The sequence below is a fragment of the Anolis sagrei genome, chromosome 6, assembly GCF_037176765.1.
Source record: "Anolis sagrei isolate rAnoSag1 chromosome 6, rAnoSag1.mat, whole genome shotgun sequence".
Taxonomy (NCBI): Eukaryota; Metazoa; Chordata; class Lepidosauria; order Squamata; family Dactyloidae; genus Anolis; species Anolis sagrei.
In genome coordinates, this window is record NC_090026.1 from 131,445,380 (window position 1) to 131,459,878 (window position 14,499).

General features: G+C 46.8%; 1 protein-coding gene across 2 annotated transcripts in view; it reads right to left on the reverse strand.

Moving 5' to 3' along the window:
- The window catches only part of LOC132779071 (uncharacterized), a 30,730-nt gene that overhangs the window by 12,668 nt on the left and 3,563 nt on the right, over window positions 1–14,499 (reverse strand). The gene's annotated exons all lie outside the window — the stretch shown is intronic.

Genomic DNA, 14,499 nt, shown 5'->3' on the forward strand with positions numbered 1-14,499 from the left:
ATGTATAAATATGTGAGAGGAAGCCACAGGGAGGAGGAGGGAGCAAGCTTGTTTTCTGCTTCACTGGAGACTAGGACGCAATGGAGCCATGGCTTCGAACTACAAGAGAGGAGATTCCATCTGAACATGAGGAAGAACTTCCTGACTGTGAGAGCCGTTCAGCAGTGGAACTCTCTGCCCCAGAGTGTGGTGGAGGCTCCTTCTTTGGAAGCTTTTAAACAGAGGCTGGATGGCCATCTGTCAGGGGTGATTTGAATGCAATACACCTGCTTCATGGCAGAATGGGGTTGGACTGGATGGCCCAAGAGGTCTCTTCCAACTCTAGGATTCTATGATTCTATGCTTCGCTTCTCTAATTCTGACCCACGTCACGCAACCAGTATTGGATCCCAGCTATCATACTCTTGCCCATGCTGCCCTAAACCACTGGAGAAATTACACTGTTTCCCAACATGGTCAACTGTGAATCGCACATATGGTAGTTTGTTTGGATATCAGCCAGCACGCCAATGAGAAATAGTTTTCTAAGATCTACAGAGACACTTGCTGAAACACCTCAGCAAGCGAGAGTCCAAAAGTGGCAGGCTCAAACCCAGAACCTTGGCTGATACCAAATGAGAGATCCCCTCCTCACACAGAAGACTGGGTGACTTGGAAGGCGCTGAACAGACACCATGAGATGCAGAGCCAACTTTAAGAAATGGGGCTACAAAGAAGAATCCACGACATGCGAGTGTGGAGAAGTGCAAACCACTGACCACCTGCTGCAATGCACCCTGAGCCCTGCCACATGCACAACGGAGGACCTTCTTGCAGCAACACCAGAAGCACTCCAAGGGGCCAGATACTGGTCAAAGGACATTTAGTAGAATGAAGAAGAGGTGGAAGAAGCAGTGCTGATAGAGAAGCTTTTCTTCCTGGCTGACCCTTGCTGTCTTTGTCCCTCTGCAGCCAATGCACCCGGGAGCTTTCCTTCTTTTCCTTGACCACGGCTTCATGGCTCCGGCTTAGCCCTTGGGGGCCAGACGGCAGCTTAACGGCAGGCTTCTTTGAGGCTCAGACGGGCCGCGTCTTAGTGGGCCAAGAATAGACTAAGCCTTGCTAGTGGCCAGGGCTTGCAAGAAAGCTTTGACACAGCAAGGTGCAATTCAAGGTGCAGAGTCTGCGCCACACCTGGGCCAACTTGGGCCCTCCCTCCAGGTGTTTTGGACTCCAACTCCCACCATTCCTAACAGCCGGTAGGCTGTTAGGAATGGTGGGAGTTGGAGTCCAAAACACCTGGAGGGAGGGCCCAAGTTGACCCTTGCATGGAGTACCTTGAATGGCACCTTGGTGGGCTGCTAGGAATGGTGGGAGTTGGAGTCCAAAACACCTGGAAGGAATCCCAAGTTGGCCCAGGCGTGGTGCAGACTTTGCACCTTGAGTGGCACCTTGGTCAGCTGTTAGGAATGTTGGGAGTTGCAGTCCAAAACACCTGAACTGTTTGGACTCCAAATCCCACTATTCCTAAAAGCCCACCAAGGTGCCATTCAAGGTGCAGAATCTGCAGCACGCATGAGCCAACTTGGGCCTTCCCGTCAGATGTTTTGGACTCCGACTCCCACCATTCCTAACAGCCCACCAAGGTGCCATTCAAGGTGCTCCATGCAAGTCAACTTGGGCCTTCCCTTCAGGTGTTTTGGACTCCAACTCCCAACATTCCTAACAGCTGACCAAGGTGCCACTCAAGGTGCAAAGTCTGCACCACGCCTGGGCCAACTTGGGATTCCTTCCAGGTGTTTTGGACTCCAAATCCCAACATTCCTAACAGCCCACCAAGGTGCCATTCAAGGTGCTCCATGCAAGGGTCAACTTCAGCCCTCCCTCCAGGTGTTTTGGACTGCAACTCCCACCATTCCTAACAAAACACCTGAAGGGAAGGCCCAAGATGACTTGCATGGAGCACCTTGAATGGCACCTTGGTGGGCTGTTAGGAATGGTGGGAGTCGGAGTCCAAAACACCTGGAAAGAGAGTCCAAGTTGGCCCATGCATGGCACAGACTCTGCACCTTGAATGGCACCTTGATAGGCTGTTAGGAATGGTGGGAGTTGGAATCCAAAACATCTGGAGGGAGGGCCCAAGTTGACCCTTGCATGGAGTACCTTGAATGGCACCTTGGTGGGCTGCTAGGAATGGTGGGAGTTGGAATCCAAAACATCTGGAGGGAGGGCCCAAGTTGACCCTTGCATGGAGTACCTTGAATGGCACCTTGGTGGGCTGCTAGGAATGGTGGGAGTTGGAGTCCAAAACACCTGGAGGGAGGGCCCAAGTTGACCCTTGCATGGAGCACCTTGAATGGCACCTTGGTGGGCTGCTAGGAATGGTGGGAGTTGGAGTCTAAAACACCCAAAGGGAGGGTCCAAGTTGGTCTATGGGTGGCACAGATTCTGCAACTTTAATGGCACCTTGGTGGGCTGTTAGGAATGGTGGGAATTGGAGTCCAAAACACCTGGAAGGAGGGCCCAAGTTGACCCTTGCATGGAGCACTTTGAATGGCCCCTTGGTAGGATGTTAGGAATGGTGGGAGTTGGAGTCCAAAACACCTGGAGGGAGGGCTCAGGTTGACCATTGCATGGAGCACCTTGAATGGCACCTTGGTAGTCTGTTAGGAATGGTGGGATTTGGAGTTCAAAACACCTGGAAGGAGGGCCCAAGTTGGCCCAGGTGTGGTGCAGACTCTGCACCTTGAATGGCACCTTGGTAGGCTGTTAGGAATGGTGGGAATTGGAGTCCAAAACACCCAGAGGGAGGGCCCAAGTTGACCCTTGCATGGAGCACCTTGAATGGCACCTTGGTAGGCTGTTAGGAATGGTGGGAGTCGGAGTCCAAAACACCCGGAGGACCGAAGTTACAGGAGCAAAACAACCACTTTCAAAAGATTCCACTTCTTTTCTCAAAACAGACTTTACCAAAAGCAATGCAACTAAAAAAAATGTACAACAGCTCAAGCTGCATTGATTGAGCAAACTCTGGGAGTTGTAGTTCCCCCCAAAGCAAATGCTACCAAAGGAACTTTGCACATTAGGAAACCTATTTACCTTTCTCTCCCCGTAGATGGAGTCGATTCAGGACGGCCCCCATTGAGGCCAAAGGTTTCCCCTCCCGAAATGCCACAGAAAAGCCCAGGAGATGCTCAACAAGGAGGCAGAATTTGCACCCGAGTCCCAGAACAGAGGACGCTGGGGGAGTCCTGCCTTTTATCCAGCTGTGGGTCTTTGTCCAGGCCCAAAGCCCATCGGTTCTTAAAGGGGAAGGCGTGCCCTGGCTTGGCCTGGCTCTTAGTTTGGAGCATTTGGAGGCCTTGGAGGACTACATCTCCCTAGAAAGCCCTGCAATGCAATTCATTTGGGGTGCATCTACCTGCTTTAACTGCCACGGCTCAATGCATTGGGACACTGGGAGTTATAGTTTGGGCAGAGAAGACTTAAAGGCCTTGTTAAACTGCAATTCCCACGATTTACTAGGTCAAATACCTAGAAATGATTCCTAAGAGAGACGATATTAATCAAAATCTGCAAATGCAGAGGATGTTTGGAACTCTCCGCCAGAGAGAATTCTAGTTTTTCTCCACATACCACAAATCCCAAATTTTCACATGGAAATATACTGGATAAATTTATAGTATAGCGTATAGTGATTGCACCCTTGGAACTGCTATGGTGCAATGCTAGGGAAAACTTGGGTGTTGTAGTTTCCCAAGGACTTCTCTGCTGAAAAGTACGGAGGATATTTGGAACTCTCTGCTGGAGAGAGTGCTAGCATTTCTCCACAAACTACAAATCCCAGTTTTTCACATGGAAATATACTGGGTAAATTTATAGTATAGCGTATAGCGATTCCACCCTTGGAACTGCTATTGTGCAATGCTAGGGGAAACTTGGGTGTTGTAGTTTCCCAAGGACTTCTCTGCTGAAAAGTGCGGAGGATATTTGGAACTCTCCGCCGGAGGGAGTAATAGCATTTCTCCACAAACTACAAATCCCAGATTTTCACAAGGAAATATACTGAGTAAATCTATAGTATAGCGATTGTACCCTTGGAACAACTATGGTGCAATGCTAGGGAAAACTTGGGTGTTGTAGTTTCCCAAGGACTTCTCTTCTGAAAAGTGTAGAATTCTAGTTTTTCTCCGCATACGACAAATCCCTAATTTTCACATGGAAATATACTGGGTAAATCTATAGTATAGCGTATAGCGATTGTACCCTTGGAACTGCTATAGTGCAATGCTAGTGAAAACTTGGGTATTGTAGTTTCCCAAGGCCTTCTCTGCCGAAAAGTGCCAGCATTTGTCCGCAAACTACAAATCCCAGATTTTCACAAGGAAATATACTGGGTAAATCTATAGTATCGCATAGGGCAGTTGTACCCTTGGAACTGCTATGGTGCAATGCCAGTGAAAACTTGGGTATTGTAGTTTCCAAAGGACTTCTCTGCCGAAAAGTGCAGAGGATATCTGGAACTCTCTGCTGGAGAGAGTGCCAGCATTTGTCCACAAACTACAAATCCCAGATTTTCACTAAGAAATATACTGGGTAAATTTATAATATAGCGTAGGGCAGTTGTAGCCTTGGAATTGCTATGGTGCAATGCTAGGGTAAATTGGGAGGTGTAGTTTCCCAAGGACTTCTCTGCCGAAAAGAGTGCAAAACTGTGTTTGTAAAGAGAGAGGCAATTTACATCAAGGGGAGTTCTGGGAGTTGTAGTTTGGCCAACAAGACCTTGCAAAACTATAACTTCCAGGATTATAAATAGCAAATAATGGCAGATTTAAGAGGTGCCAAGATGCATTGCTTTTCTACAGTGTATAGTTACCCCTGGACACTGGCAGGGTTGGACTAGATGACCTCTGGGGAGCCCTTTCCTCGTCCTCCAAAGCTTCCCTGGGATCGGAAAACTAGATCACCCAAAAGGGTCAGGGCTTCTTCAGATCCCATAGCCACCCGGTCTTGGATCATCTGGAATGAGGAGGAAGGAGTTCATGGGGTGACTTGTCTCCGTTCCAGTTTAATCCTCTCACTATTTTCCTATTCCGCTTGGAGGATTCTGCGGAGGCTATTTTTGGGATTCGACAACAGGCTGCCTGGGATGGATGGATGGATGGATGGATGGAAGGAAGGAAGGAAGGAAGAAGACAGAGAGAGAGAGAGAGAAGGAGTGAAAGAAAGAGAGAGAGAAAGTAGGAGAGGAAGGAAGGAAGGAAGGAAGGAAGGAAGGAGAGAGAAAGAGAAAGGAGGAGGAGAAGGAAGGAAAGAAAGAAATAAAGGAGGAGAAGGAAGGAAGGAGTGAAAGAAAGGGAGGAAAGAAGAGAGGAGAGAGAAAGAGAAAAAAGGAGAAGGAAAGGAAGAGAAAGAAAGAAAGAAAGGAGGAGAAAGAAGGAAAGAAGGAGGGAAAGAAAATGAGAAAGGAAGGGGAGAAAGAGAAAGAAGGAGGTGAAGAAGGGGAGGGGAGGGAGGAAGAGAGGGAAAGGAGAAGGAAGGAAAGAAAGAGAAGGAGGAGAAGGAAGGAAGGAGTGAAAGAAAGGGAGGGAGGAAGGCAAGGGGGAGAGAGAAAGAGAATGAAAGAAGGAGAAGGAAGGAAAGAAGGAAAGAAAGAGAAAAAGAAAGGAGGAGAAGGAAGGAAAGGAGGGAAAGAAGATGAGGAAGGAAGGGGAGAAAGAGAAAGAAGGAGGAGGAGAAGGGAAAGAAAGGGAGGGAGAGAGAGAGAGAAAGGGGAAGGAAGGAAAGAGAGAGAGAAAGGAGAAGGAAGGAGTGAAAGAAAGGGAGGAAGGGGGGAGAGAGCAAGAGAAAGAAAGAAGGAGGAGAAGTAAAGAAAGAAAGAGAAAAAGAAAGGAGGAGAAAAAAGGAGGGAAAGAAAGTGAAGGAAGGAGATAAAGAGAAAGAAGGAGGAGTAGAAGGGAAAGAAAGAGAGGGAGGAAGGGGAGACAGAGAGAGAGAAGGAGAAGGAAGGAAGGAAGGAAGGAAGGAAGGAAGGAAGGAAGGAAGGGGAGAGACTTTCTTTTTCTTCCTTCCTCTTCCTCCATCTCTCCTTTTACTTTCTTCCTTTCCTTACCCTACTCTTCTTTCTTTCTTTTTCTCCGTCTTCCTCTTTCTTTCCTCCATCTCTCCTTTTACTTTCTTCCTTTCCTTTCCCTACTCTTCCTGCCTTCCCTCTTTATTTCTCTCTCTCTCTCTCTCTCTGTCTCTTCTTTTTTGCCTCCATCTCTCCTTTTACTTTCTTCTTTTCCTTTCCCTACCCTTCCTTCCCTCTTTCTCTCTCTTTCTCTCTCTTCCCCTTTCATGCCTCCATCTCTCCTTTTACTTTCTTCCTTTCCTTTCCCTACTCTTCCTTCCTTCCCTCTTTCTTTCTTTCTCTCTTCCTCTTTCATGCCTCCATCTCTCCTTTTACTTTCTTCCTTTCCTTTCCCTACTCTTCCTGCCTTCCCTCTTTATTTATTTCTTTCTCTCTCTCTCTCTTCCTCTTTCTTGCCTCCATCTCTCCTTTTACTTCCTTCCTTTCCTTTCCCTGCTCTTCCTTCCTTCCCTCTTTCTCTCTCTCTCTTTCTTGCCTCCACCTCTCCTTCATTTTATTTCCTTCCTTCCCCTTCAGGTCATGGAAACAAACCATCTCCCTTCTGAGCTGCCAAGAGGAGCTTCTCGAGAGGAAGGAGGCCTATTTTTCTTGAATCCTCATCCTTTCCAGCCACAGAGGCAGGCTTGACCCTCCAAAGACACACTGTCACGTCCTCAATGTGCTGCAACCGACCCAATTGTTTGCCTGGCCAATGATGCTCGAAGCATGAGGCCACTTTAGCCCCAAACTGCGGCCAGTGGTCCCTAAATGCAACTTTACTCCCAGGCAGGACCCAGGGATGTTCTTTGGAAACCCCAATGTGCCATTCGAGGTGCAGAATCTGCAACAGGCCTGGTCCAACTTGGGCCCTCCCTCCAGGGGTTTTGGACTGCAACTCCCACCATTCCTAACAGCCGATAGGCTGTTAGGAATGGTGGGAGTTGCAGTCCAAAACCCCTGGAGGGAGGGCCCAAGTTGGACCAGGCGTGGTGTTGATGCAACTCTGGGTGCATTGGGAAATCAGCATTTGGGGCCCCTGAATGTGATGCTAAAGGATCAAGCGGTCAAGCGAGCTCAGGGCATTCCTGCCACACAATAGGGGCCGAGCGCCTGTTTGCAGAAGGCCAAAGCCTGCTCGAGCCATGGCCGGCCCAGTCTGCCCAGTCAGCAGTCTCTCGGGACAGGCCAGGCGGGATCTTGCTGGCGATGCACAAAGCCGGACAGCCAGAGAGCCGGGTAAACAAACCCTGCGACCTCCGCTTGACCTCAGTGCCAGCCGCCAAAGCATCCCAATTATATAGAGACTCCATCCCATATATATATACACACATATAAAGAGAGACATGAACACTAGACGCCCTGTCTGTGTGTCTATGCTGCAGAGACATGAACACTAGACGCCCTGTCTATGTTGCTGGGATTTGTATATTAGTTATATATTAGTGGCTCAATTAATGAATGATCTGGACCAAACTTGGCATGGATACTCAATATGCTTAAATGTGAACCCTGGTGGAGTTTGGGGAAGATAGACCTTGACATTTGGGAGTTGTAGTTGCTGGGATTTATAGTTCACCTACAATCAAAGAGCTTTCTGAACTCCATCAATACTCAATGTGGCCAAATATGAACAGTGGTGGAGTTTGGGAGAAATAGACCTTGACATTTGGGAGTTGTAGTTTCTGGGATTTATAGTTCACCTACAATCAAAGAGCTTTCTGGACTCCACCAAGACTCAATGTGGCCAAATGTGAACAGTGGTAGAGTTTGGGGAAGATAGACCTTGACATTTGGGAGTTGTAGTTGCTGGGATTTATAGTTCACCTACAATCACAGAGCATTCTGAACTCCACCAACGATGGAATTGAACCAAACTGTGCACACAGAACTCCCATGACCAACAGAAAATACTGGAAAAGTTTGGTAGGCATTGACCTTGATTTATGGAGTTGTAGTTCACCTACATCCAGAGAGCGCTAGATAGACCTTGGCATTTGGGAGTTGTCGTTGCTGGGATTTATAGTTCACCTACAAATAAAGAGCATTCTGAACTCCACCAATGATGGAACTGAACCAAACTGGACACACAGGAATCCCACAACCGACAGAAAATAGTGGAAGGGTTTGGTGGGCATTGACTTTGAGATTGGGAGTTGTAGTTCACCTACATCCAGAGAATACTGTGGACTCAAACAATGATGGATCTGGACCAAACTTGGAACCAATACTCTATATGCCCAAATGTGAACCCTGGTGGAGTTGGCGGGAAACAGACCTTGACATTTGGGAGTTGTAGTTCCTGGGATTTATAGTTCACCTACAATCAAAGAGCATTCTGAACCCCACCAACGATAGAATTGGGCCAAACTTGGTACACAGAACTCCCATGACCAACAGAAAATGGTGGAAGGGTTTGGTGAGGATTGACCTTGATTTTTGGAGTTGTAGTTTTCTGGCGGTCTTTGGAGACCCCTCTGACATCCCCTCGTGACCACCTCCCCAAAGGTCCCGACCCCCACATTGAGAAACACTGATCTATATTTATTTACCATATTTATATACCGCCTTTCTCAGCCCGGAGGCGACTCAGGGGAGTTTACAAACGGCAAAATTCAATGCTCCCAATAACGTAAAATATAGTTAAAACATTAACATAATAATAATAATAATAATAATAATAATAATAATAATAAAACAATAAAGGCAATAAAAACAACAAAACACAAATCCTCGACGTCTCATTGAGTGTATATGGACATTTACACTCAATCCTAGCATTATATTATACAGAAATGGGTTGATACTGGCAGTAAGCAGAGTGGAGGGTGAGTCCTGGCACCCCGGCATCCTGAAGGCTACCTAGATGCAGTTTGGTGCCACTTGAACTGCCGTGGCTCAATGCAATGGACTTGTGGGAGTTGTAGTTCCGACCAGGCATTATCAAAGAGGTCCAGGGCCTTGGCGGACAACAACTCCCATCATCCCCCAGCATTAAGACCCGAATCCCTTCCAAGCTGGTCTTTGGGCAGATCCTCTTGCTCCGTCTCTCTGCGTTAATTAACCTTTAATTAGATTAGCCTCCTTTTTGCACAAAGGTTTCCATCTGCAGATTAGTCTCCATCTTGCAAAACCAGGGCAAGAGCTCTCCCTCGGGCAACTTGGGCCCTTCCCGGGGTTTTGGACTCCGACTCCCATCATTCCTAACAGCCTCAGGCCCCCTGGAAGGGGCCTGAGGCTGTTAGGAATGATGGGAGTCGGAGTCCAAAACCCCGGGAAGGGCCCAAGTTGGCCAAGGCCTGATGTAGATGCACCCAGCCACACAAATATTACATTTTTGACCCTTTGGCTCCATAATATCCTTTTCTGGGAACCGTTCTCCACTTCGTTTCTCTCTCCACTCAATTAGGATAATTAAAGTGGGGCTAATAGGCTTTCCCCGCCACTCGGGCATCCGTGCCTTCGTCACCAAGAGAGTTTTGGAACCGTTCTCATCTGCTAATGCTGTCTTCCCGGATTTAGGTTTAGCTCACTCGGCCGGGTATTAGCCAGGCGCCTTATGGGGAAAGGTGCCTTTTGGACTACAGATCCCAGCATCCCCAGCCCACACCCTCGTCGAGATGGGTATTAGCCAGTGGAGAAAGGTGCTTTTCGGACTACACCTCCCAGCATCCCTAGCCCACATCATCATAATATGTTTATTTATTTTTCTCTCCACAAAGATACTTGTTATTTCGATCGTTAAACTTCTGGACTACATTTCCCATCATCCCCAACCCCCCTGGGGCAATAGAGGCGTTGTACCTCTCCCCCAACCCACACATCATCATAATTATGTTTGTTTATACCCTGCTTTTTCTCTAGACTCATTATTGCAATAGTTAACCTTTTGGACTACATTTCCCATCATCCCCTACCCGCCTGGGGAACTAGAGTCGTTGTACCTCTCCCCCAACCCACATCATCATTATGTTTGTTTATATCCCGCTTTTTATCTCCACAGGGAGACTCGTTATTGCAATAGTTAACCTTTTGGACTACATTTCCCATCATCCCCAACCCACCTGGGGCACTAGAGGCGTTGTACCTCTCCCACAACCCACATCATCATCATCATTATGTTTGTTTATACCCTGCTTTTTCTCTAGACTCATTATTGCAATAGTTAACCTTTTGGACTACATTTCCCATCATCCCCAACCCCCCTGGGGCACTAGAGGCATTGTACCTCTCCCCCAACTCACATCATCATCATCATGTTTGTTTATACCCTGCTTTTTCTCTAGACTCATTATTGCAATAGTTAACCTTTTGGACTACATCTCCCATCATCCCCAACCCACCTGGGGCACTAGAGGCGTTGTACCTCTCCCCCAATCCACATCATCATCATCATTGTGTTTGTTTATACCCTGCTTTTTCTCTAGACTCATTATTGCAATCGTTAACCTTTTGGACTACATTTCCCATCATCCCCAACCCACCTGGGTCACTAGAGGCGTTGTACCTCTCCCACAATACACATCATCATCATCATGTTTGTTTATACCCTGCTTTTTCTCTAGACTCATTATTGCAATAGTTAACCTTTTGGACTACATCTCCCATCATCCCTAACCTGCCTAGGGGACTAGAGGCGTTGTACCTCTCCCCCAACCCACATCATCATCATCATCATCATCATTATGTTTGTTTATACCCTGCTTTTTCTCTCCACAGGGAGACTCATTATTGCAATAGTTAACCTTTTGGACTACATCTCCCATCATCCCCAACCCACCTGGAATACTTGAAATAATTGTACCTCTCCCCCAATGCTACATAATTATAGGATGTTGAATGAGATGAGTACTAAGCGGACACCTGATGACAAACGTCACTTTCGGACTACATCTCCCATCATCCCCAACCCAACCTTTTGGACTGCATCTCCCATCTTCCCCAACCCACCTGGGGCACTAGAGGCGTTGTACCTCTCCCCCAATCTACATCATTATCGTCATTATGTTTGTTTATATCCTGCTTTTTCTCTCCACAAGGAGACTCATCGTGATAGTTAAACTTCTGGACTACATCTCCCATCATCCCCAACCCGCCTGGAGCACTAGAGGCGTTGTACCTTTCCCCCAACCCACATCATCATCATTATGTTTGTTTATACCCTGCTTTTCTCTCCACAGGGAGACTCGTTATTGTAATAGTTAACCTTTTGGACTACATCTCCCATCATCCCCAACCCCCTGGAACACTTGAAATAATTGTACTTCTCCCCCAATGCTACATAATTATAGGACATTGAATGAGATGAATACTAGGCAGACACCTGATGACAAAAGTCACTTTCAGACTACATCTCCCATCATCCACAACCCATCTGGAGCACTTGAGACATTATACCTCTCCCCTATGCTACATAATTATAGTACATTGAATGAGATTAGTACTAGGTGGACACTTTATAACAAAAGCTATCTTTCAGACTACATTTCCCATCATCCCCAGCCCACCTGGAGCTTTTGGGGAGTTGTAGCTCTCTCTCATGCTGCATAATTATAACACATTGAATGAGATAGATACTAGGCACACCCCTTTTTGGGAAAGTTACCTTTTTGGACTACATCTCCCATCATCTCCAACCCATCTGGAGCATTTGAAGTGCTGTAGCTCTCTCTCAGGTTATATAATTATAGTGCATTGAGTAAGGTGGATACTGGGTGGATACCTGATTGGGAAAGTTCCCTTTCAGACTACATCTCCCATCATCCCCAACCCAACTGGAGCATTTGAGGCTGCATGCTGCATAATTATAGCACACTGAAGTAGATAGATACTGGGTGGACATCTTATTGAAAAAGTTACCTTGACTACATTTCCCATGATCCCCAACCCACCTGGAGCATGCTGGGAGCTATAGCTCCCTCTCTCTGTCTCTCTCATGCACTTTGAATGAGATAGTTCCTAAGTAAACAACCTATTGGGAAAGTTACATTTTGGACTACATTTCCTATCATCCCCGACCCACTCTAGAGCATTCTGGGACTTGTAGCTCTCTCTGTAATACTACATATTATAGCACATTGAGATAAGAGACTTGGTGAACACCTAATCACAAAAGTTACCTTTTGGACTACATATCCCATCATCCCCAACCCACTCTAGAGCTTTCTGGGATTTGTAGCGCTCTCTGTCATGCTACATATTATAGCACATTGAGATAAGAGATCACAAAAGTTACTTTTTGGACTACATATCCTATTATCCCCAACCCACTCAGACAGCTCTAGAGTGGGTTGGGGATAATGGGATGCGTAGTCTGAAAGGTAACTTTTGTGACCCGTAGCTCTCTCTGTGATGCTACATATTATAGCACATTGAGATAAGAGACTTGGTGGACACCTGATCACAAAAGTTACTTATCAGACTACATATCCCATTATCCCCAACCCACTCTAGAACTTTCTGGGACCTGTAGCTCTCTCTGTCATGCTACATATTACAACACATTGAATAAGATAAGAGACATGATGGACACCTGATCATAAAAATTACCTTTCAAACTACATATCCCATCACCCCCAACCCACTCTAGAGCTTTCTGGGATTTGTAGCTCTCTCTGTCATGTTACATATTATAGCACATTGAATAAGATAACAGACTAGGTGGACACCTGATCACAAAAGTTACCTATCAGACTACATAGCCCATCATCCCCAACCCACTCTAGAGCTTCCTGGGACCTGTAACTCTCTCTGTCTCTCATGCTACATATTATAGCACATTGAATGAGGTAAGAGACTTGGGGGACACCTGATCACAAAAGTTACCTTTTGGACTACATATCCCATCATCCCCAACCCACTCTAGAGCTTTCTGGGACCTGTAGCTCTCTCTGTGATGCTACATATTATATGAATGAGATAGAGACTCGGTAGACACCTGATCACAAAAGTTACCTTTTGGACTACATATCCCATTATCCCCAACCCACTCTAGAGCTTTCTGGGATTTGTAGCACTCTCTGTGATGCTACATATTATAGCACATTGAGATAAGCGACTTGGTGGACACCTGATCACAAAAGTTACCGTTCGGACTACATATCCCATCATCCCCAACCCGCCTGGAGCACTTTTACTCCTTGAATGGGATGGTTACTAGCGAGAGAGACCCCTAATTGGGAAAGTTACCTTTTTGACTACGTCTCCCATCGTTCCCCAAGCCACCTGGATCATGCTGGGAGTTGTAGTCCTCCCTCTCACGCCCTGTGAGATCCATGCAAGGATTCACTTCGTGAGCCGGCAAATGCTGAGTCAGGATGCCCCGAAAATCATGTGCCTCGGTGCAGGGATATTTTGAATTTCAGGCCCTTCCTGCAACGCTTGCACATCGATTCCTTGCAATGCTACACAATGCACAACGACCTATAGATACAGCCAAAGATCCTGAATACGGATTGCAGTATTCCTCCAAAAAAGGGGCCAAACAAAGGCTGGGTTGGGGGTTGATGGAGAAGACGAATGCCCGGACATCTCTGCTAATTCCCTGCAAGGCAGTGGTTGCAGCACGGACCCATTAAGGTCTCCTCCGCTTGCATTCGGGCAAAGTCATCATCCACCGGAAAGCTTTTCCTGCGGCCCTTGCAAAAAATAAATAAACAAATCCCAAAGTGTCTCTATCTCTCTCTCTCTCTCTCTGAAAGCATTGGCGAAATGCACGCCCAGCCTCGACCTCTTTATCGTAATGGGCTTTGCGATCAATATTGCGGCGCTCGGAAAATTATAATAATAATAATAATAATATATTCACTCACAGAAAGGATTTTTGGCAGCACTATTCTAGCATAACAGGCTCCATCGTAATGACGACAAAGCTTCGGCCTTCCCTCCAGGTGTTTTGGACTACAACTCCCACAATTCCTAACAGCCGGTAGGCTGTTAGGAATTGTGGGAGTTGTAGTCCAAAACACCTGGAGGGAAGGCCGAAGTTGGCCCAGGCCTGATCTATAGGTCTGCTGCATTCGGATCTATTCTGCAGCCAAGGAGGTGTGTCACCTTCCAGGTAGAGACTGAGAAGAGAAGGCTCCCCAATAGTAGCCCCCTCCCCAAAAAATAGGACTCAATGGGGGTCTGGTCTCTTTTGCCAGGGGAGAACAAAGCCTTTCCTCTGACCTTGGCCAGGGAGAAGAAATATAATAATAATAATAATAATCATCATCATCATCATCATCATCATCATCATCATCATCATCATCATCTAATCACTTCTCAACAAACATTGGCTCCAGGCACTGTCAGGCCATTATATGCTAATCAAGGTGATCAGTTTAAACAGTCACACCTAGCTCCAGCAGTGAAGAGTCCTTTGCCCCAACCTGGTGCTCCAGGCACTGTCAGGCCATCAAATGCTAATC